We start from the raw sequence: 25,868 nt of genomic DNA, 5'->3' as shown, positions 1-25,868 counted from the left end.
GTTCTTGAAATTCATTTTGTAGCTGAAAATGGTCAGGAACTTCAACTCTGGCATCTCCAGCAATAGATAGACTGGATGGGTATTTTGTGTTATTTATTCAATATTGGAGTTCTTTCATTACCTTATGCCAATTACTCAAAAATTGTGTACGTTTTTACAATGAAAAAGGAAACATATCAGTCACAGACCTGCTGATGTAAAGCTGGCATCTGCAGAACTGCATTTCTAAAATACTAGTCCTGAATGACAGTACAGGTAATGGTAACGTGATTCTTTGGTGAGAACTCCATGAGTCTGTAAACAGCCTCCTTGTTGACATGCAGCAAATCAGCTCTCAGATCTGTTGTGCTTGGATCGTACATCTTTTTCCCTCTCATATCAGTTGTTTTCTGCTCTGGTATCATCACAGCAGTGTGTGCTAACAGGATTAGCTAATAATGTGATGTGAGGCTGCCTGTTGTCTGTCTCTGGTTTCTCATTGTGCTTAAGTGCATGTAGTTAGGAATAAAGCTAATATTTCTGTGAAATGCAATACCAACGTGAGTCTTTCTGTATGATTTGATTAGATTCAATTTGGTTCTAAATCCGATGCTGGGGATCACAATTAGAATTAATTTTCGATTCAAACTGATTCCTGATCAACGACACATTCCGTATTTCTTATGAAGTGGTGCTTTTTTTATTATGTACTCCAGTCTGTTGTGCATTAAGGAGCAGTAGATTATTGCGCAATTAGAGCTCAATAAAACCTGTTCAAGGTTATGCATTTTTTAAGCCTGAAGAAACACAACAAATATAGATATTTCATACAATTTTATCATCTGATTACAATAATTTAAATACACAGTGGAAAACCTCAAAGAAATTCAAATTAATTTGTCTTGAATCTCATTATAATTTATTGACTCAAATATATGGGCTGAAGCGAAAAAAGTATTTTTCAGAAACTGATAAAGAAAAAAATGATAGTAAGTGTCGGAATCACTATTCACCCACAGTATGATATTATCACCATGCTTGGGACACAATTCAATATTATTGCGATTTTTAACATTTGCGATACCAAATATTACGATATATTGTTATTCATACCATTTTTTCAACTGTTTAGCTGATTTAGCATTAGTCTTGCCCTCATGTTTGTCATATTTCTGCAGTGTTCTATTTTTATGTTGCACTTCATGTAAACCTCATGTGGCATGTCCATCTCATTCGTGCCCTGCTTGCATTCCTAATGTCATTTCCCCTGGTGCTGCCATGTGTGTTGTGCTAACTTTCTTCTGCTCTATGACCGTCACCTGTGCAGTCCTCACTGGACAAACAATTGTTCACACAATTGATTTTATTTTCCCCTATCATAGACTTCAGTTCATATTAGCAATTTGAAAAAATTGATACTTGGTGGATGAGACGATATATCTCCAGACAAAAAATTGCAATACTATGCTGTATCGATTTTTTCTCCCACCCCTAGAGAGCAGGTGTTATGGATCAACAAGTGACCATGTTAGCTGGTGACTTTTCATCTGAAAGTGTCTTTCTGTTAAGTCTGTAATATGCTTAGAAGATATGAATTGAATGAAAAATGAAAAAATGGGGACTCTTAAAGTGTTTATCTGTTTGTGTATAGTCACCAGTTAACGTGGTCACTAGTTAAACCATGACACCAGTCTTTGACCTGTTATTGTTATTGTCTGTGTTGATCAGCAGTTGTTGGCTGATGTTCTTCTGTTCAGAGTGAATGTGTATGACGTGCACATGAATTGTTCCTGAAGTAGGTTACATTACTTTAGTTTAGCACACTTAGCACACATGATGGGTTTGGTTATGGGAAAACTGGACAGGCCGATTATTCATACCACCATAGACAGAGTGGGATGTATGTCAATATGTCAGACCAGCAATGTAAATAATACCGTCAGTGAGGGCTAATACTGCAAATGCTAACAGTGCACCCCCTGTTAAATCTGTGGACCAGGGAAAGGTGGAGATGACGCACTGCAGTAAACAACAGTAGCAGGTCTGCTGTGCTCAAAGTGTCTATTGAAAATGCACTAAGAATGTAATAAAGTATATTTAAAATATAGGTATGTGTGAAGTTAGAAAGCTAAATGGCTAACTTTGAACATCAGAATAGTCAAACACAAGCTTTATGAGTTATTTAAACTAATTATCGAGCATTTTTATAAACACAGGCTTCAAAACCTGGTCAAATGCTCTTTTTCAAACTGTACTAAAACCACCTGTCACTAGTAGCCACTGTAGCTTCTGTTAAATGCTGCAGCCTTCATGCAAGGCTCCTCGCTGGATGTAAGCATGAAAGGTGAGCAGTTAGCATATCATACGAACAGCATGGTATGGCATCATTTTGAATAAGAAAATTGAAACAAGGTTGTTTGTAGGTTGTTGAGTATAACTCAAGTGAAGTGATGAGTAACCACATTAAGTATGATGTTTACCTGCAAAGAGGAATATCAGCTTGTGAAGCTAGCTGCTAGCTTTAGCCACACTCAACTTGGCTTACCAGCCTTAAATCATATACCCCCTGAAGCAATGATCGACTGTTTTCTGAGCATTTTCTCCACTTTGACTTGTTGGTTATATAAAATTTAAATGTGCATTTAGCCAAATGGGGAAATAGCTGCCTGGAGCATCACTGATTTAAAAGTGTCTGTTTCTGGAAATTTTGAATCAGTTTAGAATTGTATAAATCAATATTTCATGGTCATGTGAATCAGTTTTTCCAGCATGTATCTTTATTGCACGTTATGGTCTTGTATTTTTTTGTGAGTTAAGAGTCAAGAGTGAATTTTCAATATCTCTCCATCCATTCTTTCAGTCGTTTATGTGGTGTGTTTGTGCATTTATGTGAGTGCTTGTTCGTCCACATTTGCCTAAAAGCCTCAGTCTAACATCAAATACAAACAACCTGTTCTATCTGAGATGTGGTCTTTGACTTTGAGGACAAGAAAAGGGATGGAAAAACAATCTTCCCCTTGCCAACAGATTGCATCACAAAAAAATCTGCATCCCCCCACAAGCTGACGTCAAGTCACTGGATTAAATTGTAAATTCACTTTGCTACAAATGCATAGAGTGTCTTAAAGCAAAGGTTGACTGATGTTATTATTCAAAAAGAACATGTTTTCATCAGGAGCCATAAATCTCGCCACTTTTTTATTTTGCTTTTATTATCCCTTTTACTCGCCTGTATATTCCCTGGTTGTCAAATTTTGAGAGGGAGCTCACTCGCGGAGTCTGAGTAGAGGCTAACAGTCATGTTCAGTGATGTGAGGCAAACAGACGCTTGAGTCAGTAGATGCTCTCAATGTATACACAAAAAAGAAAACCTTGTATGTCCAAATAGACTCCTCAGCAAAAACAAAGTTGGTGCTTAGTATATTCAGACAAAAAGGATTATAGCAGGTTGAATGAACTGAAATGAAACGAATTTAGTGAAGCACAACAGAAACTTTCTATTTAGGAGAGAGAGACACTAAAATCAGAGTTACAAGTTTTCCATTTGACAGCATTGCTGTGGGTTAACTTGCACTCTGGGCCAGCGTCAGTAACTCCAGCCAGCCGAGCAGATACAGCTCGAAGCTTCAGCCAGGGGAAATCATTGCAAATCCCCCTGCCTTACTTGTCCACAGTCAGGCAGAAAAGTGTTGATATCAGACGGCTCAACCGGCGCTGCTCTGTGATCCGTCGTGTCAGGAATCATTTCATGGGTTTCCCTTCTCCCCTGAGGACCCGAGAGAGGAGAGAAGAGACGAAAGAGGCCTGGAGGCTCACTGAAGGGAGAGGGCTTGAGTGAATGTATGTGTGTGTTTTGATGTCCTGAGATTTCCTTTGCTCATGTTGGTGTGTCAGCCTGTCTGACTCCTGTCTGACCAGGAGATTGTCTGACCCAGAGACTGAGGATGCATATCTACAGTGGAAAGCTTTGGAGTATTTTTAGGAAAAGAGGAAATAAGAATCGGTCAACACTTCAGGGCTATCAGCTTCCCTGCAGCCGTTTTAAATCAAGATTTATTCCAGGCTATTTTTTTGCATCATAAAAATACTTGTGAATACATATGACATGTAGTTCAAGCAAGGTTTTTATTTCTGTGTTGGCATTTTTTCAAGATACCCTGAAACACAGTGAGAAACAGCCTCCTCCTTGGCACCACCACAGTGTTAAAGGTCGGTCTTTCTCACATGTGCACAGCAGCAACAAACAAGCCACCACGACTGTGCTCAAGGCAGTTTGTATCGCTCAGTGAAACTCAGAGACAGCCTTGACTAAGATCAAGGAGAAACTGCCTCCATCATATTAAAATATCTGGAATATGTGAGCAGTAGTACTTGAGTTTGCCAGATAAGTGCTTACACAATGTTAAAGGAGTTATATTACAAGCCTGATTGGCATTCTACGCTTGTGGCTTTTTTTTTCTTTTAGACTCCTGGAAGTCAAGTAGATACTGTATTTTAATAGCTAGTGTTAAACACGTTGCTGCTCTCTCTGACCTATACAGTTTCGATGTTTGCAGCATTACATTTAAGGTATTAATGCTGAGATCTATCTCAGGTCTTCAGTTTAAACTGCTCATGCTGATTTTTTATACAAGGTTATAAAAGGTACAGAATCAGACAAAAAAATTACAAAACAACTCTTTAATGTTAAAGTAAAACAGATTTCTACGAAGTAATGTCAGTTAAGTAAAATAAGCGACTAAGGTTCCCCCATAAGTCAGTATTTAGAAGATGCGTCTTTGGTTGCAGTAACAGCACTGAGTCTGTGTGGGTAGGTCTCAGTCAGGTTTGCACATCTGCACACTGCAATTATCCTCCATTCTTCTTCGTAAAACTGCTCAAGCTCTGTCAAGTTCAGGCGTGAACAGCCCTTTTCAAGTCCAGCCACAAATTCTTTATTGGTCTGACCCGGACACACAAGAACATACACCTTGTTGTCTTTAAACCATTTCTGGGTAGCTTTTGCTATATGCCTTAGGTCATTGTCTTACTAGAAAATGCATCTTCTCCCAAGCCATAGTTCTCTTGCAGACTGACTAAGATTGCCTGTATTTTGCCAAATTCATTTTACCCTCTACCTTAACAAGCCCATTAGGGTCAGCTGCCAGATGCAACACAATAACACACAATAACACAATAATTATGCAGAGGCCAATGGCAATACCAATGCTTATGTCTCCCTTTTCTTTTGGAGTAAGACTCCAGTTCTGCAAACATATTCTCTCTGTTTGACCATGAAACCAGATCACAGTTTGTCCAATTGGTCACTTCCTCTGCACTGTTGAAAATTTCTTATTTGATTTGGCAGCTAGATATACCAAATGCGGCCATAAAATTAATAAGACACAACAGATAAACATTTCAGACTGATATCATACCTCACATTTCACAAACTTCACACATCGCAACCATCATTATTGACATTATAGCCATATCCTACAAGCCTTTATGACCACGACTGCCATAAGTTTGTCTTTCATTTGTTGTTTTGTTATTTCACCTGTCCCTCTCCTCTTCCGTTTTTTTTTTTTTTCCTCTCCTACCCCTTTCAACCCCAGCAGGACTTTGGCAGATGGCCGTCAGAATGAGTGGTTCTACTTGAGATTCCTATCCCCTAAGGCACGTGCTTCCAATCTGGGGTACAGGTCCCCCTAGAGGGGCACCAAAGATTTCAGTGGGGGATCACAAGGCTTTGTCTGCTCTGATATTGTCAAAATTAGGTTTGCATATATTAACTAAAATCGATGTAACACACTTACTGGATGATACAGAGAAGGTCTTTTGGTAGTGACAAATTTGTATGGGCCTGTTTTATTTGGATTCTATCACTGAAAACAATATAAGTTAACGCTAATCTTTGACAACAATGGATCTTTCTTTTTTCCTTGTTGGTTCTTGGGAGGGCTCATCAGTTTTTACAATACAAGTAGGGTGAACTCCAAGGAAAATGGTTGGGAACTACTGCTCTAGGGGAAGGTTTTTCTTGCCACTATAGCGGGGCTAAATACTACCAGTGCTTTGCTCATTGTGGTTAGCACTGGTCTTTATCATAATAGACCTCATCAGAGAGTATGGTGTAGACCTGCCCTCTTTGTGAAGTGTCCGGAGATAACTTCGGTTATGAACTGGTGCTATACAAACAAAGATTAATGTTTTATAAAAGGCTGATGTCAGCTACTGATGTTAAACCAATGCATGTGTGCATCCCCAGTTAGATCCCCACCCCCTGCAGTTACATGTCAAAGTGTCTTTGAAATAGACACTGAATCCCAAATTGCTCCCACTGCTGCATCAGTGACGTGTGATGTGTAAGAATGGGATAGGGTCAAACTGATGGTGAATCTAGTTTAAATGAGTAAGTTCTAGTCATATCACTAAAGAAGCCCTTCACCCATTAATCATTTACTCTAGTTTTGAAATAATGAGAACATTTTTAACATCATAAATCCAGGACAGAATCACAAATAATATTAAATCATTGAAAGACTGTTTTTAGCATCCAAACTAGAAGATCAAAGAGCTACCATGTACTGAAACTGATAAAGTCGTCCAAAAGTTGGACAACAGCTCACAACAGTCACTAATAAAGACTTTAGATTGTACATCAAGCCTCACCAGCTCAATCGCTGGAGCGTTTCATTCTATCTTCAGTTTGTGAACCTTGGTGTACCAGCACTTTGACTCCTAGGATACATGCACATACACAATCTCACACCTGCTCTCTATAAACACGTGCCCATACAATCTATCTGGCCCCCCACATTCACACTTACCCAAGAGTCCTGACCTGTCCTTTGTAGCCCATTTATCCTTCCAGTCTGCTTTACACCTCATATATTGTACGTATGTGTGTAGTATGTTCCTCTGTGTGTGTGTGCTTTCTGCCAGACCTTGGTTGCCCAGGGAACAACCTTACCATTGAGCCATCACCCCCCCTCCACATGTGCTCTCTTGTTCCATGGTTTCTTCACACAGTAATGGAACGTACCTCGTCTTGGCTGGCAGGCAAGATGGATGTTTCTCCAGCGAGTCCAAATTAAACTAGAAAAGAAGCTCACCAGGGCTCTGTGCTGGTGCACATCCAGTTCTTCTTGTGCTGCTTTATATATGTAACTAGTCTCCTTTTAATCCTCTTTATTTTATTTTTGGCTCCATAGAGCTACATGGAACTGTTGCATGATGTTTTCACAAAGTTGACACATGAATCTTTTATTCTGAAGGAAACCCCGTATGAAATGAATGTATAACGCTACTCTAACAGCACGTTCAGTTGTGATAATAGGGTGAGCCTGACTTGGAAAATGTCATGGTGACCTATGCACCTCTGTTCTCCATCCTCTTCCTTCCTCTCCTCACATTTACACACACAGATGCAGCAGATTGTTCTCTATTAAAACAAACACACACTTGCAGCTATGAACACAACACACTCTGGTCCCCAAACACACACTGTCGGGCTGTAAATGTCGTCAGGAGGAAATGGAAGCAGCTGTGGTTTTATGGTTTCATCTGGTCTGTTATATTTATCTGACCCTCTCAGGTGTTTACTGTTCCTCTCTCACACACATTGATTATTCCATCACCGTTTTGATTTGAGGTGCGACACGAACACAGGGGTAGAGGACCAGAGGGCATCCACCTGGGAACATAGCGAGGAGACTATTTTTCTCTCAAACAGATGGATTGACTGTGCACAAGTTCTTATTTATGGTAACAGGTTGGTAACAGGTTGGAGAAGAATAGGAAAGGGAGGTTTAATACACCCACACTCACAACTGGGAGACGACCAGTGCTGACTGTTTTCTGTTGTTAGCTGCTCAGCAACTTTTTAAGATAGTTAAGGGCATAATACCCACCATGCAGAATAGATGTCCCATAGATAGGCTCTCCACCGTAGCAAGCCAAAACAATGCACACTGATTCCTCTCCAACCACCTCAGAATTCAGAGCTGACATTTGTAGGACTGATCTCCATTCAGATATAACAAAAAATAAATTTGTTTCTCTATTCTTTGAAGTATTATACAACAAACAAGGACCTTTTTTGTGATCTGGAAAGGTTGTTATCTTTAGATTGTTCTCTTCAGGTGAACTTCTATGTTCCTGTTTGGGTGGGGCCATTACACTTTAACCACATGGTGAGAGAACTAGTTAAAGGACAGGGAAAGATGGTATACTGTGATTGACTGGCGACAAGTCCAGGGTGTACCCCGCCTCTCTCAATGACAGCTGGGATAGGCTCCAGCGCCCCCGCGACCCCCAACGGGATAAACGGTATAGAAAATGGATAGATGGATGGAAAGATTATATACTGTATGTGTACATAGACACCGTCTCAGTGATGTCACCTATTTGGTTACTGAGGGGGACTTAAAGGAAATGCTATGTCAACCTAACCTCCAATTTCTACATACTGCACCTGCACCGTGATATGGGTGCACATTGCTTTGCTCCAACCAAAGCTGAGCGACCTCACACACTTAAGTATGTCTGAAGTGCTGTGCAACACTGCACGGCCCTTAGTAGCCTGTGACTTTATATCACAGGATTACAGAGAAGAATACCAGTTCATGTAGGGACAGTATTTTCTCTATCATCTAGAGACTATCTCTCTGACTATAACATTTATGGGATATAATCCACAACATGTTATGTACTAAGATGGAAAGATAGACGCTTCACACAGAGAACCAGGGTAACATCATAACCCCATGTAAACGGCAAATTATTTGGCCTTCCCAGGGTTGATTTGCCATTTATTTTAGTATGATTCCATGATTTTTTTGCCTCTGCCATGGGTGAGTACATTATGAAGTTAAAAGTTCTATGTCTTCTACAAAGAATCTGTGGTTTCATGTAAAACTAAAACCTCAAAAGATAACTTCACCTTATCAGTGGGACCATGGCAGCTGTGACCCACTGACCTCCCGATGACCTGTTGGTTGTGCCACAGCATGAGACGTGGTGTTGATACAGTGATGATTTATGATCGTTAGTCCAGGCATTGTGTTTTATTTTTAAGTTAACTGGATACTTTGCACATTTTTCTGTCTGTTTTGATCAATCTGCTCTACTTGGACTGACATGGTTTGGCAGAGGCTGGTACTTAAAAAAGTACTGGCAAGCTTCTAGCATTTGGAGCAGAATGGTGCTTCTGCGACGTGCCAGAGATAGACCAGAGTGCAGGCAGTGCAGTTGCAAAGACTGATTAGTAAGGGAGCGATATATTCTGCAGTGTGCTCCCCTAGTGGATCCTGGCACGGACAGAGTACATGGAAATTGGAGGTTACTTTTTATAAGCCTAACACCACACAAAGAGGGGATGCAGAGGTGCATCTTACTTCATGACAAACAGCCACATTTCTCAGGCCCATCAGTAAGGTCAGCCACACGCAGTATTCATAAAACAGACGAGTTTTGAAGAGCCCCCCCGCCCCCTCCCTTAAGTGTGTACCAATAGACAGTGGCTATTTTGAGGACATTTGTTTTTTGTATCAAGCTGTGAACATATTTATTTCTATAAATATGGCCTTTTTGAATGGGTGTGTACATGATAGCCAGCCTCAAGTGGACACGTGATGAACTACAGGTTTTTACACTACCAGATTGGCTTCATTTTTCAGTGCAGGACATTGTACTTTAGTAAAAAAAAAAAAAAAAATGTATGAAACAAATTTGAGCCTCTGAGTGACTCTTAACAAAATGAAGGAAGCACCATCCCATCAGTGTGAACACAGAGCTGAGAGCAACAAACCTAAAAGGAGTTTACCTAATGCTCTTATTAGAATACCATCCATCCATGATGTATTTAGTAAATATATGTTTTTTCTGCATATTACGTCTATGAAAAGTTTAAAGTTACATTTACAGTAAATGGTGGTGGGACCTCCTGCCTTGCGTATTCTCTTATGAAATGCACTTGATTTCAAAGTGAATCTACTGAGTTTGTTTGGATTACAAAAACATTTAGCTCATCCACATATGAAACTGTTAAAGTGAAGTGTTTCCCCATGTGTTTATGCCCTAGCAAGACTTAACCCTGCCATCCTAGGAGGGAACAAAATGGAGATTCAAATTTGATCAACAATTCACAATTTGGACTTTCCCCTTATTTTACAACCATGAGAAGAGGAGATAAAAGAGAGTTTCAACTCCAGTCATACTCCTTGTGATTAGATTTGTTTGATTTTTACTCAAAAATGTTCGCAAGACACTGACTTTTAATTCCAGCTTAATGAGTGAAGATCTTAGGTTCATGCACTTTCTTGTAACCCATCAAACAAACAATTCTGAGCATCCAGCTTTTGGTATTTAGGGCTCTCTTGTGAGTCATCAAAAAGGCTTAAATACATAATATTTGTCTGTTTATTTTAAAGATATTTCAGGGCACTTTTGCCTTTATTAGAGAGATGTAGAACTGTGGATAGAGCTGGAAACAGAGGATGAGAGAGTGGGGAATGACATGCAGGAAAAGAGCCACAGGCTTGACTTGAATCTGGGTCACCTGCGTACATTGGGCACAACTTAACCACTAGGCCATATGAACCCCAAAACAGACTGTTTTTAAGAATAAATTGTACCTCAACAGAGTAAAACTGTTTAAATACTTTAAAATAGAATAAGAAAAATGTGATTGACACCTAATATGGCCGTTGAAAAGCCCAAGCAGTCAATGCAATGTAAGCACAATAATAACAGAGTTCTGATTCCCTGATCTCAGGTAAATGAAAAATCAGAGAAATGTATTGAAATTGTTTAAATTTTTTCATAAGATGCTGAGCTTTACCTAAGTTGAACCTAAAAAGACTGTACTATTCAAAAGTAAGTTCCCGGTCTGCTGAGAAAGTTTGACTGTCTTGTTTCAAGTGGTTAGGTTCATTTTGTTCTCGCTAAGGGTATTAGCTTAATGTCAGCCTACATTCTAGCTGAATTTTCTTAGAAATCCAGGGGGGGACATAATTTACCGTGCCTGTCTCTACATATGTGGCTGTGCAGTAGAAAGTGAGGGGACAGTATAGGAGAGGAAGAGCTAGTGCCAAGACATTTTCTGGACACTGCTGCCTCTTTCTGTCCTGTGCTTTTCATTAAGGTAGTTGCGCTCAGGCTCAGTGAACACACACACATGGATTAAGTAGGCTTAGTTGTGGAAGCTCCACAGTGGCAGTCTTCCCCCTTTCTGGAACTTATTTTAGGGGTGGGTGGAGGGTGTTTTGCTAGGAGAGTCTCCTGATTTATGTTGTCCACGCTAGCCTGTTGGCCATTGTGTAAGCATGAACTATTGATCAACTTCTTGCTCAAAGGGTTTTCTACTTTGTGTCACATTTGAAAAAGGAAACAAACAACCTGGTAGAATAGACAAACTAATCAAAGGTGGAATAATTGTTAGTTTCAGCTCCACACCTTTTTACATTCCACTTTCCTGATTTGTTGACACATGAAGGCTGGCATTTCTTACAAGGCGATGTACCTGTACATGATTGGTTGCTATGTTCATGTTGATTACTCATTGATTTCAGTCCCCTGACTCTCTTTAGATCATGCCTTTCATGCATGCTAGATGTCGACACTAAGTTCCATTATCTCTTTTGAAATCGATAAGTCCATGAGGACTCCATGACTGCACTTTTCACCGTCTTTAGTATGAATGTGACTGCAGCATCCCTCTGGAAGTGAAAACATTAATTCTGCTTTAAAACTGTCAGAATGTGAAAATTCAATATGCACAAGCAGGAATGTGTTTCAGGAGTGCCTGAGGTGAGATTAGGTTTGAAGAGGTTCATTTGGGTCGGTGATGAGTGTTCACTGAAGGATGCTTTGTCAGCGTTCTCAACAAGAGCTAACCCCGAACCTAATCTCTCTCCCCCTCTCTCTCTCTCTTTTCCTTCCCTCACACACATGCAAACAGCTTTCCTCCTTCCTGCATAAAACCCTTCAGTGATGGCATTTGTATTGCTCACATGCATGCGGGCATTCAACTTGTAAGTTGATCTGCAAATGCAGCAAGGTGCTTCTGTTAATCATGCTCACATTAATACATTAATATCATCCCGGCTGTAACTGTAAGGATGGAAAAAAGCAGTCGCTCAGAAGACCAAAGACTGCAGATTAGCAGTTTAAGTTACATTTTGCTTTAATGGCTAAAAACTATTTACTATCTATGATCTAGCCCTTCAAGGACATGCTTGAATATAGCCCCTCACAAGAAGATACATACCATTAAGTCTTTTAAAGCAAGGCCAGCAGAGAGATATACCCTAGCCCTATCTTTGTGCACTGATTCAAGTCTGGTTAAGTGAGTGATTTATGGAATATAATGAGTTTTGGGAGTAAGTTTGAAAGGCCTCATTGGGACACAGTATGCTGCTGGTAAGACTGTCTGCACCATTTATTCTTTGTGTTAAATTCTTTTTGTACAAGATCAAGTTGTGTTTTTGAAGCCAAATGTGATTTTTCACACTCTAAGTAGACTCATACTGCACATTGAGTCACAAAAACACAATCCCTGTCCTACCAGAGGGTGACCCATGTCTCTTTTGGACCATGTCAGACAGGTAGCCGGGGAGGCAAGTGAGATTTTCTTAATTTACAGTTTCCAGTTTTAAATTCTCGGCTGGTGTCTTTGGGTTAAACTGTCTCAGCCCTGTCAGAGATTTGAGGTGGTGTTGCTGCCTTTTTGGTAATCTATTCATCTGGTTGGTGGCAGCTGCAAGGCTCTGTGGTTTGAAGCGCTTCCAGGAGTCCTTTTCTTTGTCCTTTTTATGCACTCCTAAAACACACTGTCCCCTTCAAGGTTGGCAAAATTTTGTGTCTTATAAGCATGCAAACATAGTTTTTTATGTTATTCACCAATAGAGGGCTGAATAGAGACATTGTCTTAATTGTTTTACAACAAAATTGTTGCAAATGCATTGGTGTGAGTTAGGCCAGAGATGTACTCATTGTTTACCATGGGTATGTGGACCCATCATGGCTGCCAAGCATCCCAGCATTGATTTGATGCGTTGGCTGTGAACAGACTGAAACAGCTTAATGTCTTTAATGTCATTAATTCAACTGATGCACTGGGAGCGTGACATCTTTGCATGGATGAAAATGTTAGAGAAACAAAGTGCAAACTGGCTGCTCTGACCACCAGTCATCAACCTGAGCTCATCTGATGTCACTATTCAGGTATCTGCTGATGCAACAAGACTGCGCTGCTGGGTGATGGTATTAACTGTAGTTCATTGGAGAACAGGTGAAAAGAGTCGAAAAACAGAGACTTAAATTACACTTAAATTAGACGTATTTGGGCTCCACAGAGATCTGTACTGTTTTCTTAAGACACAGTGGTCAGCTGACATTGATATGTGCTCATTAATCAAGTTACCTGACATTTATGTGTATCTGATTATAGCCTGAAGGCACACATCAGCCCATTTTTCGGTGATGGATATGAAAGTGAATTACCATCAAAGTTGTGTTGATTACATAGTTTTAGATCAGTTGTTCCTCTATATTTCAATGTCTTATTTACTTCTTTATACTTTAGGTAATCTGAATGAAGATCACGCTGTGGTTGATAAATCTGTTTGCAAAATTTCTGGGTTCGTTTCAATCAAGATCAGTGTACCCCGGCTGTATTATTAGTCAAGTTTCATTTAAACACCATTTAAACCTCTGATGCACTCTCAATGTGAACAGTTCACACAGTACAGCTCTAAACTTTGATAGTATGTTTTACAAACTAAGTGTTAGATACTTTCACTTCTCAAAGCATTCATAGAACTAATATTAGTGTTCAACCAATTAGAAATCACGCTAAACTACAAAGGCTACTTTATTTAATCTGTAATGAATATCGATGGACTTGGCAATCTTTGGGTCTTTCTCATAAAAAAACAGCCATGTAAATCACATTGTAGGCATTGCAGGATTTTATGTACAGCTATGAAATATAATCCGTTGTTATTTGATTAAATTTCTGGCCTTAATTTTCCTGTAAGGTAAGAGGAGAATGGACTGGGGTTTGGCTTATACTCATCACTAACTGAATGCTTGTGGTAGCTGCTGTAAAAGCCCAGCTCTTCTTGTGGCTTTCATAATGTACTGTTACAGCTCCAAATATTTCTATTAAACACATTTCATCAGCTGAGGATCTGTACTGACCACAGTGAACATCATAACGGTGTAGTTATTCAAAAGATGACTTTTATATGGTTCAACATGAATCATATTGTAGTTTATAATTCTTGTTTGTGAGAATGCTCTGAGAATACACATGGATGAAAGTAAGTTTTACTAAGAAATAATAAAAACCTCATTTTAACTGTACAAACGTGTCGAGCGCTGTTGAATTGGGTTGAATTTTATCCACAAAACTGTGACAGTGTTGTCTGGTAACAACCCTTGAGTCACAGGAAACCATGTCAAAGGATCAGCTTTCTTTAGTAGGCAGATTTTCTATAAACATGTGGGGTCATTTTTCTGTCCATCTCTCATACCCCTCTGCTTCATTTTGCACCCGTAGTAGGAAAGAACACCAGTATGATGCACTTTTGCATCAGTTTGACTTTAAAAACCAGAGGATTCTGACAACTTCTTATATGCAGTGTTCAGAGCATAATGATATGTTGATTTGTCTCTACTCTCACAAACTTTTTGATGTTTTATTGTAGCTGTGAGTCACAGAGCTATCACTGCATCATCCAACACTCATATTGTTGCTAAAAGTTTGAAACAGCAGACAAAGTTTTATTAGACCCGCCACGCACAATGTGACACCCAATAAACTTGCACAACTACAAAGAACATTTGTGTCAGAATCTGTTTTCTGCAGCACGAGAATGCTGTGTTTTTCTCTCTCTCTCTTCTGGGTCGGACCTACAGGATTAGTACATTTCATTCTGTCCCCTAACATCGCTTGGATAGCTTGTCATGCTGGATTGGTACAGTCACTTGTGTGTCCTCTGCCATGGGGGCTCAGTCCACTGTCTTTGTCACATTCTTTGCTTTGCTGACTTTCACTGCAACCTAATGCAAGATGTTTAAAAAAATAGAAAAAAATGCCCTTGGTTTTTCAGTCTAAATGGTTTGTCCGTCCTAGAACGACAGTATCTATTAGACAATGTGAGATTGTTATCTGTTAAGAGATAAAAGGACATGTTGAAAAATCACAGCACTGGATTGGACATGCTTTTGTATTTTGCCACCTTTTCTTAGTTTGATCTGCCTGTCACTGTAATGGCAACAATATTCTAATTTGGACCATGTAAAATCAAACATGGGTTTTTACTTATCAGCCTTTGCACAAATAACACAAATACGGCTAGTACATTATCAAATTACTAAAGCAGGTTTTCTGGCTTTTTAAAATTCATAAAATACCCTGGCTAAGAAATGAATCTACAGTATGTGGAACTTATTAAATGTATGGTGCTATTTTAGCTGTTTTAAGCCGGCTGAGTGACGTCCTATCTTCCTACACAAATCTACTTTTCTACGAATAACATGCATGTAGTACTTTATCATCTAATTAAAACTTTCTGCCCTGCGCTCCTGTGACAGTGTAATTATTACTTTGAAAAATAAAATCGTCCCCTTGAAGCCTGACTGAATCTCTCAGACACATCCTCACAATATCTTCTAAAGCTACGTCTCCCCCTCTCCTCTTAATATTCTTGATTAAAAAACCTGTTCCCAAGTGACTTATTTTAGAGTACAGAGATAAAGACTTTCTCTTAAATATATTATTACCTAGATAAAGGGCTGTTTTGCAGAGTACTTAAGTGTAAACTTCAGCTCTGTGGAGTGTAATTTAACTGGCAATAAGAGCACATTTTAATAAAAGTTTGCCTTTGATATATAATACTGTGCCATCTGTAAATTTTGCAGTGTGAAGGAGCTGACAAAAAAAGCTCTTTTGCTCTTTTGTTTACCACTTCAGATTTATTGCCAAAACTACAGCATACAGCTCACTTGGTGTACCTAAAAATAAGGCTAACTTTGGGATACAATCTGTGTCCATTGAAGGAGTGCTATTGCAGTTTATGGTGGCTTATTCCTTCTTTATATCACCAAAATAATTTGAGTTGTGCCCTATATGCTGACACAGTCACTGAAAAGCCTAATTGAAGGAGTTCTATATAGACGTGGGCCAACTGGTGTTACATTTCCCACAGACTGGCTCAATAATTGGGTGATAGGCATGGCCATTCTGCCCTGCCTCATTCTTTGTCTTTCCGCTCTTTTGACAGAATTCATCAACAATATGTTATATAATGCTCAAATAACATTACTCCCCTTTTGAGATGTTTCACTCAGTATTTCTTTATCATAGCAGGTGAGCTGTATGCTTGGAGGCTAATTGTTGGTGGGGTAGTGTATCACAACCATCAATCTTGGAAGGAGGTAGGTAGTTGCAAAGAGCTACAGAACGAGTTCAAATACTTTTAACATAATTTCAAACAAGTGTCATCACACTTCAAGTGGTGCATTTATGGGAGAGTACTGCAAATGTGTCTATCTTGTGCATGCAGATGGTGGTTATATGCAAACTGAAAAAAAGAAAAAAAAACTGTAAGCAAATATTCTGGGGTGCCTGTAAATATACCTGGGTGGCACACACAAGTGTCATCTACATGAGAAACACCATATTGTATTCCAGAACAGAGGTTGGTGGTAAACCGGTATTAATACCATCACTGGTAAATTTTTGCCACCAAATGGATTTCTGCAACACCATCATAACTGGTTTAAATGCCTACGTTGTGCTGTGATGCACGCAAGAGGCATCCGCTCCCACAGCTGGTGGAGAGATTGAGTTATGACGGACAGCTCAGGCTGAGTCCAGTCAATAGCACGTTTAGCTCTAGTATTACGTGTAGCCAGGTAACAAAACCGAATGTCACCTGCTCTTGCCGTTGAAACTAAGCATGGTTAGCAGGCAACAACATGTGTTCTTTCCTTCCAAAGTCTGCTGCCTTTACCACAATAAAGTCAGTGTGCCGTCTCTGTCAGCCTGCCTGGGGCTTTAACACAAGCTAAGTGCTGCTTTTGCTGGTCTCAGTTTGTCGAGAGCCCAGCGCTGCAGCTCTTCATCTTACAACGGCTTAAACAACCGTTTAAAGGTCTATTTTAACTTTTGACTTTATTTTCTTAGTCCACAGTGAGTCAAAGATCCAGGCTGCAATGTTAAATTAGGTCAGAACTAACTTCAAAGACTCTCTAGTACGGCAGCCAAAGCTTAGCTAACTCAATGCTAAACCATCTACTTCCATAAAGCTCTTCACAATAAAAGTCTGTGGCTGTTATTTTTCTGAAACGCTTTTATTGTGAATGCCTTCGCCAGGAAACATGTTCAAGTCACTAGCAGCTTAACACACCTCATCAGGATAGAGATGAAATGTGAAACTTGGAGTGCAGTTAAAAGTAAACCTAGAGAGACTTAAAAACATAACATTTTTTTCTGTGTTCCTATGCTTAGACATAAATTGAGTATGCCATCAAAGGCTTGTTTTAAGGGGAGAAGGGGGTTAATAACACTTGAATTTTGATTGAAAAGCATTATCTTTTTAAATTTTGTAATATCGTGATACAATACCATTATGATCTAAGGCAAGAAAAATACCTTGATATGCTTTTTAGGCCATATCGCCGAGGCCTATTCAAATAGTAAACCTGTTCGTTTTCCCAGGACGCAAAGTTGGTGTGCTATTACTGACAATTGCCGTCAGTATTGTGCTCCAATTCTGTATCAAGACCACCTCCATGGCCTCCTTCTCAACACTACTTGTTTTGAATTTAGGACTCTGTTCAGTAAAAACGGCTCCTCATGGGGGTATTTACTTAGCAGAAGGCAGATGTTTTGTTTTCTCTTGGGTTTCTCATGATGAAGGAGAATTGCACTCACAGCAGTCACAGGATGCACATGCACTGTAGCATCACTTCCAGCACACATGCATTCTGGGAAAAATTTCAGCGTGAAGGCGGTGCATTTCTTTCTCACTACAAGAAAGTTCTGAACGATAATTAAAATCTGTTTTCTGTTAGTTTGAATTGAATGGAGTCCTTAATTCAAATCAAGAAGTGACCAACAGAAATGGGTGGAGCTTGGGAGCGCTGGTCTATACTCATCAGACTATGTTATTGTTTTGGTTGAGAGCCCCATGGTGGTGGGATTTTACATACTGTTAGTTTAACTAAAGTCTGATGCACTCAGTGGAAAGATGACAAAAGTAATGACCTCTAAATAGAGAGTGTGGTCAAACTTTGTCAAGGTTTGTTGTTCTCAGATCTTTGTTTACAGCCTTCAGACCAAGGACTTGTCCCTGAGGTGTAGCTTGTTTGTAATTATCAAAACTCATGTTTTTTTTCACCTGCCACTGTTTGGGAGAGAGAGACGACCCCACTCACTCAGGGATGCTGTTTGCAGAGACAGAGTAGCTGAGAGTCGTATCTCCATTACAAGCGAAGAAGAACTAATGGACTGTAAGGCCAAATATAAGTTTTTTATTTTTTTTTGTCTGAGAGATTGACACTAAATTTCAACATCCATACTGAAAAAAGCATGTCATACATAGTGTATCAAAAATATATATTTTCTAAAAATATCCACACCATCCCTTGTTGTCAGCATCATTGGCACTGCAGCTGTTTCTGTCCTGAACCTCTGTGAGTATCCCTGCTTTGACACCTCTAACCATGTGGACTCAGAGCTCTGTTCCTCTTCCCCTGGAGCTGCTGGCCCATGAGGACATTTTTCTTTGAGTCAGCGAGGCAATGGATTAACCCTCAAAATAACATCGCTTTATTAAATCACAGCCCTCCCTTAGACCCTCTGTCCCTCTGTGGCGTCAAGTTTGCTTAACAGGCCCCCTCTGAACCCCTCTGCCCTGATCCGGGGCCCCTGATAAATTGGTGGGCCGGTCTCTTGGGCACTCTCTCAGTTCATTACAGGCTCAGACTCCACTGAACCATCTCACTGTATTGTGCGGGATGAGCATGATGGGGATGGAGGAGGTGGGTGGGGGGATAATAGTGATGGGAGACAGTTTATGAAGCCATTATGGAGGGAAAAATGAGCAGATAAATGTGAACACTAACATGTGTTAAAAATTAATGAATGACTTCTTCAGCTTTTTAAAACTGCTGATGTACCAGGGAAGTGAAATTTGTTAGAATTTTCCTATTTTATAGCTGAATATTCAACATTTCTACTGAGATTTACACCATACACCCACGATCCTATCTATATTTAATGCTTTCTTCTTGAGAAGACTATGCAACTTTTCCAAGTTTAAGGTCATGTTAGGCTTATCACTACTTCAAATTTAGAAGCGGATGTTTACAATCACTTTGAATTTTTCATTCTGAAAAGAAGCAAACTGGAAACAAGTTTCATAAAACGCACAGCAAGTGATCATTCTGGCTCACATCGACACACAGATATACATGAACCTATAAATGGAAAATGGTGTCTGAGACAGTAAATGAATCTCACTGGACAAAATAAGAAAAAATAGCTGGAAAGTAAAGAGGAAGTGTCTGCAGCTACACCTCCCCTCACTCCGCTCTTGTCCTCTGCCAGATCCTGTTCAAGTTTCCTTCACTTACACTTTGTTGAATTAGGATAATTAACTCTCCTGACACACTATGCAAAGTAATCAAATCTGCACGTTGGCAGTATGTGAATTAGTTTAAAAATCCTGATTGGGTGTGCTCTCTCTCGCTCTCTCTCTCGCTCTCTCACACCATACCTTACACCCCCTGAGGTTGGCATTTACCCATGATTTTAATGAGATGGGCTATAGCAACGATGAACTTATCTAATTCATTCAGAGCAGGGGAAATCTTCTTCAGCTGACTGACGGTGCCAGAAAGAGACTTACATTAATCAGCAAGACACTGGAGATGCATAAACTGGCACATGAGCTCATATAGAAGGCTGAAAGGAGCTGTGATTGTTCCCTGTTTTATTTGTACATGTTCATACATGCTCTAAAACAGACCCAAACACCACATGGAGGTTTGATAAGTCAGAGTGGAACACAAACACTTTACTGGGTCTACATTCTTGATTATAATGCTGATAACAACTCATCTGATTTGGAACATCAACGTTTGTTTGAATGCATCACTTAATATGAGGAGTGTGCATTCTAAGATAAGTAACATTAAAGTAAAAAAAATTATAATACATAGCTAGGGACCTACATTTGAGTTTTCTTGTTGCTAACAAGTGGAAATCACTATTAACAGGCTAACAGATTTAGCATTGCTTCTGTAAACACAGCCGCTCTGACACAAAAGAAGGTAGGACTCTGTGGTCAGTTAGGTTAGCCTGGCTGTGCTCATGCAGTAGAATAAAGCTAACCTACAATACTCTGCTCCAATGGCAGAGTGATTTTTTATGCCAGTCCCTGAAACTGATGGAGTTGGAGCTGAGAAATATTAAGCTTTAATTCATTATACTGCAACCGTTGCAAAGAATAAAAGAGAGGCAGCATTGGAGAAGTTGGAGGGCATGGTTGCTAAACCAGCTAAGGTAGTATTTTTATACATGATGTTATCAGTTTATCAGCATCAGTAGATATAAACTGAAAATATGTAACATTAGTAGGACTAAATAAGAACATTTTAGACTATATTTACAACTGATATTTTGGCAGTGAATTCTGCCTTTATCAGCTGTAAAAATTGGCTGTACAAACAAATAAGTTGGTGGAGTTTAAGGCTGGACCAACAGATTTTCATCAGCTGAAGTCTTTTTTTTTATTTAACATCATTCCATCCATCTTCTGCTTATCTTTTGGGGAGTCCTGGGGGGGTTGGAGCCTATCCCAGCTGGACTGGGCGCCAGTCGGTCACAGGGCTGACATGTAGAGACAACCAACCAGTCACGCTCACATTCACACCTAGGTCAAATTGTAGAGTCACCAATTAACCTAACGTGCAAGTCTTTGGAGGTGGAAGGAAGCCAGAGTACCAACAGAGAATCCACACATGCAGGAGGAGAACATCTGATCTCCACACAGAAAAACTGAAGTGCAGGGGTCAGCGCCGCCATGAAGCCCTCATCATCATCATTCCTTAAATTTAAAGTGTGTTTTAAGGACCAAATGTGTTAATTTGTTCAATCTTATACTTTCTTTAGCATCCTTAAACTTTAAAGACTTAAGTTTTTTGTATTAATTTCACTTAAATATCATATCAATTTTGGTATCAGCAAAAAATATTTTGTAAATATCAGCATATCAGCAAAAATCCAATATTGTGTATCCCTAATATTTTTTAGGTATCAGCAATTAGATTTGACTTGTATCGCTGTTTGCTGCCATTTATCTCACACTGACTGGAGTATAGCTAGTATACCTGTAGACAGGATTCGTTGACAGGCAGTCACAGGTGCTAACCAGCAGACCAATCACAAGGCTAGCTGTCTGAACCCTTTCACCATGTAGCTATATTTTGGAGGAGGTGCAAGGTGCAGCCTCTATGTAGGGTTCAGGGCTATGCGGACCAAAGATGTAGGTTGTGCGTTAGGTTACTTTTCAGCATAGGTTATAGCATTGCTTTGATACAGAAGCATGAATCTGGCTTAAAGTGTAAACTGGGATTCCAGTTATGTTGTTTTTTTTTTTCTGACACCAATCATGTAAGTCACTACTGTTGCTTGTAGGTCAAGCATATTAGTTCTGCAAAGTAGCACAAAGTATATTTGTCAGCAGATATTTACCAAACACTGAAGTGCATTCAAGAGTCCTGTTTGCCCCAATGACATCTTAGAAAAACTTTCATTCATTTATTGTACCTATTGTGTAGTTCCTGTGGGATGCCCTTCGTCTTGAGCCTCTGTATCCTATCCTATCCTGTCCTGTCATGTCCTATCCTATCCTGTCCTATCCTGTCCTGTCCTGTCCTGCCCTGTCCTGTCCTATCATGTCCTGTTCTGTCCTGTCCTATTCTATCCTATCTTATCCTAACATAAATAACTTGTGATTTCTGTTCCTGATAACTACCAACATTTCTGGAGATTTGTTGTATTGATATTTTCTTTAAAAGACTCAGCTCACTCATCATTAGCTCCCGGCTTCACATTCAGACTTTGTTTGCTGAATATTTTAAACTTAAATTTTGATAATCTCTGCGCCAGCAGCTCAGTACCAAACAACAAATTAAATTCATACCATTCAGCATTAAACATCTGAAAAACAATATCAGGATGGCTGAGAGCAATTAGAGTAAATACTGTACTTCTATTTATTGTGGGATCACATCTCTAAATGTTGCTCCATATCTTTCAGATGAACTGCTCTTCATATGGCCAGGAAAAGAAATCAGGTTGAGGCAGAGTTAGTTTGGTAAATATGTGAGACATGAGCAGAACATTTTATATTTGAAGTGGACCTCATCAGATTTTTTTTTATTGATCTCAACTTTGCACATCTGCCTGTTTGCATGCACATATTAGAACTTTAAAATCTGAGCCACAGCTTATCCTCCTCAAAGCATTAAAACCCAATTTCCTACCATGTAATTTATAAATGGCAGATATATTAAATAGCCAATGTAATGGCCTTTTCCCCTCTTTTACCCCGATTAACCCCAGTGTAATGAAGAAAAACAGCAAGTGCTCTATAGAACTACATAGTTATTTATGATGTTGTTTTGGCCCGGGACATCTTTCCTTGTGGGTGGTGTAACATAGGGACATTCTTCTTCTGTCATGGTTTACAGAGCCAGCAGCATGCTTCTGAGGTCGCTGAATGGCCAGTGGCATTCCTGCTGCTCCCACGGTAACCAGTGGCAAGGGAGGAGGGGCTGGCATTTAGCTGGAGACGAGCCAATGGCCCTTTTTTTTCCAAGAAGATGGCCAAAATCAGCCTGTTTGTAATGCATATTCTGCAGTCAACACAACAGAGTGCATTGGCCAGACATGGTTAGAAAATTTCAACTTTTGTTTAGGTAAATTGATCCGTCTAAGGAACTGGCGGAGAAATGGCTTTTCAAATGGCGGTTAAGTGAATCGTGTCAGAACTGAATGGGCAGAAAATGTCTGGTCAGGATTTGTGAGGTTCAATGTAAAGACTTCAGTGGAAAAAAGCTTAGCGGCAGATTCAGCAGAAGAGGCAATGAAACTCCTCACATACACACACACCGAGTACAAAAGTAGTTTCACTGGCTGCCAGATAAGCTAAAGTAATAACAGTGCCATCTCAGCTAATTTTAGCTCTGTATTGAATGTGCCGCCACTGGTATTCATGGCAACATTTCTGGCTGAGCTTAGCTGTGTGTTGGCTCTGGCTGTATCCATCTCACTTGTTCCTATTCTTTTTTCTTCCTCTCTACTTGTTCGCCCTGTCTCCACGTTCCTCCTCTTCTTCGATTCCCATATCCCCCTCTCCTCTCCACTCCTCTCTTTTGGAAAGCAATCTCATCCGATTTGTTTTGTGGGGTCACAGCTAATGCCTGACATTTCTAATCTGGGAAACACCAATGCGATCATTTCCACATTGGTTTTTTGGAGAATAGCAAAGCCTCTTAAGAAAGTAAATATCTCCTTATACCTGCTATGATTGGTGTTTTCCTGCAGCTTATTCATCTGTGCAGCATGAAAACACAGACTTAAACTCAGCCTTACATAATAAAGAGTAATGACAACTAAGAATAGAACTCAAGATATTACCACCTACAGCTCAGCTCACCTTTTCTCTCTGAAAAAGTTTGAACAAAATTGTCATTTATGTTGTCATAAATGAGCGGCAACTCCAACTCTTTCCTGTTTAATACAGTTGCATGGTTAGAGAGACATCAATGATGGTTTCCACTTGAAAGAATAATGCTCTCATTCCCATTTCCATTCCCAGTGTGTGACCTCGCCTGCCATATTAAAGTTGACCACATCAATTTTGAATGGCCTCAGTCCAGCATCAAGGAAGCAGTTGGCTGCCCTGTGGTACAAACATCAATGCTTTGGCACGGGAACAAATGGACAGAAGCTCATTTCCATGAAACATTACGTATGCAAGTTGACAGATATACTTCAAAGCTGGTGCTGCTGCAGATTGGTTGCTCACCACTTGATACATGCTCCCAGTCTACACATCCCTAATATGTTTAGTTAGTCTACAAATGCACTCTTCTCTTTGGTATATTTAGCTGATTCTGCATAAGTGTAAATGAGGCAAGTAAACAAATGAAGCTCTCTGGAGGAAAAGTCATCTTTTAAAGCACATTTAGATGCATTAGGGTCAGGTGAGGTGGGAGTAAGTGTACATTATCTCATACATAAAACGAACTTCCCAAGGGCATAATAAACACTGCCAAGTTAAAGAACATTTTGTGTTTCAACCTCAGGTTGAAGAGGTGATTCTGTCCACCAGATAGGTAACAGATCACAGTGATAAAGGCTCACAGGCTTCTACTCAAAATGAGGCTCAGGTTTAGTTTAAGGAGGTTTTTTTAGTGCTTATAAAAAGTATTCACCCGCTTGGATGTATTACCCTTTCATTGACTTCATAAATCAAATATGGTTAATGTGGTGCCAAAAACAGGGGGGAGGTCAGGTTTGTATTATGCAGAGTAAAAAAAGTCATTACCAGAAAAAAACTAAGGTACACTGTGGTATCTTTTGGGTGTCATGAACTTTTCCTTGAGACCTAAGGGCACCTGTGTTTGATATTTACAAATTCGTGAAAGCAGCACTCCTAAGCCATCTTGGCTTTTTTATCAACAGTATATGGTTAATGTGGTTTGGATTTTTGACAAAAAAAAATTACAAAAAATGCTTTAATGTCAAATTGGAAATAGATCTCTACAAAGTAACTCTTGTAAACTTATGCCAAAGCAAGCCAGCAGAAGGGCAGAAACATCTTTCAATGCTGTTTCTTGCTTTTTATTATGTAAAGAAATGTGGTCCAGTTGTAATTTAACTGTCGCTAAACACCATCAAGCTAACGTTGAGTAACACAGAAGTTGCTGTTGGCTCACAGTACAACTAAGCCCGTCCGTAGCTATAGCTTCGTTCTCCTCAAATGGTCAGAACAGTGTCTGGTTCACCAAGGTGCATTTAATAATAAATATGGACTTAAAAGGGGTGAATATTTATGCAGTTACTTATTTGATATTACAGATTTCTTTCAATTGACATTACTTTGTTGAAATCTGTTTTCAACAAAAGAAGAGGAGGACACTTGACTATTTTTAACCTTAAAGTTTTACTTAAGATGACATTGAATCAGTTCAACCTGTTCTTTCTCTTTGTTTAGAATTTTTCCCGTAACTGTTTTGTCCCCCATTGTCTTATAGAGAGGCGTCAGGCTCTCAACTGACTGGATATATTCCTGGAAAAATAAGACAGGAGAGCAGCTGCAATACAAGACTGATAGAGCCATCTTGGGGCAGAATTCAAGGGCAATGAATGGGTCAGACAACACATGACTTTACTGAGGAGGATGGGGCTTCTTGGGTTATTAAATTGACCCAACCAATGATGTGTTTTCCTCAATACCACTGTTTTTTTTTACTCGCACACACCAACTAATCAGAAAATGTAAGCCTTGTGTTATATATATACGCCCCACTTCCAAAAAAACATTAGGTTGTGTGATTTGTGAGTAGAGACAGAATAGTGGTCTGCAAATACTTTTCAACCTAGATTCAAATTTTTAAAACACGTTTTTGATTTGATGCCTCCATCATGCTACTAAAAAAGGACCATATTTCACAGGAACATGTTTACCACTGTGTTACATAATCGTTTCTTCTAACAACCCTCTGAGAGCGAAGTGAAGACCCTAGTAGTTCAGTTGTTGAAGAATTTAAAGAAGAATTCTTCCCCATTCTTACATGATGTTCATGTTAAGTTGCTC

The 25,868-nt window shown here is 39.6% G+C and overlaps 1 protein-coding gene across 2 annotated transcripts in view; it reads left to right on the top strand.

Annotated features, from left to right (window-relative positions):
- snta1 (syntrophin, alpha 1) overlaps nt 1-25,868 on the top strand; it is a 68,548-nt gene that overhangs the window by 16,532 nt on the left and 26,148 nt on the right. The window lies entirely within an intron of this gene.

Source organism: Cheilinus undulatus, linkage group 3, assembly GCF_018320785.1.
Source record: "Cheilinus undulatus linkage group 3, ASM1832078v1, whole genome shotgun sequence".
NCBI lineage: Eukaryota > Metazoa > Chordata > Actinopteri > Labriformes > Labridae > Cheilinus > Cheilinus undulatus.
This window is presented reverse-complemented; position numbering and strand designations above follow the sequence as displayed.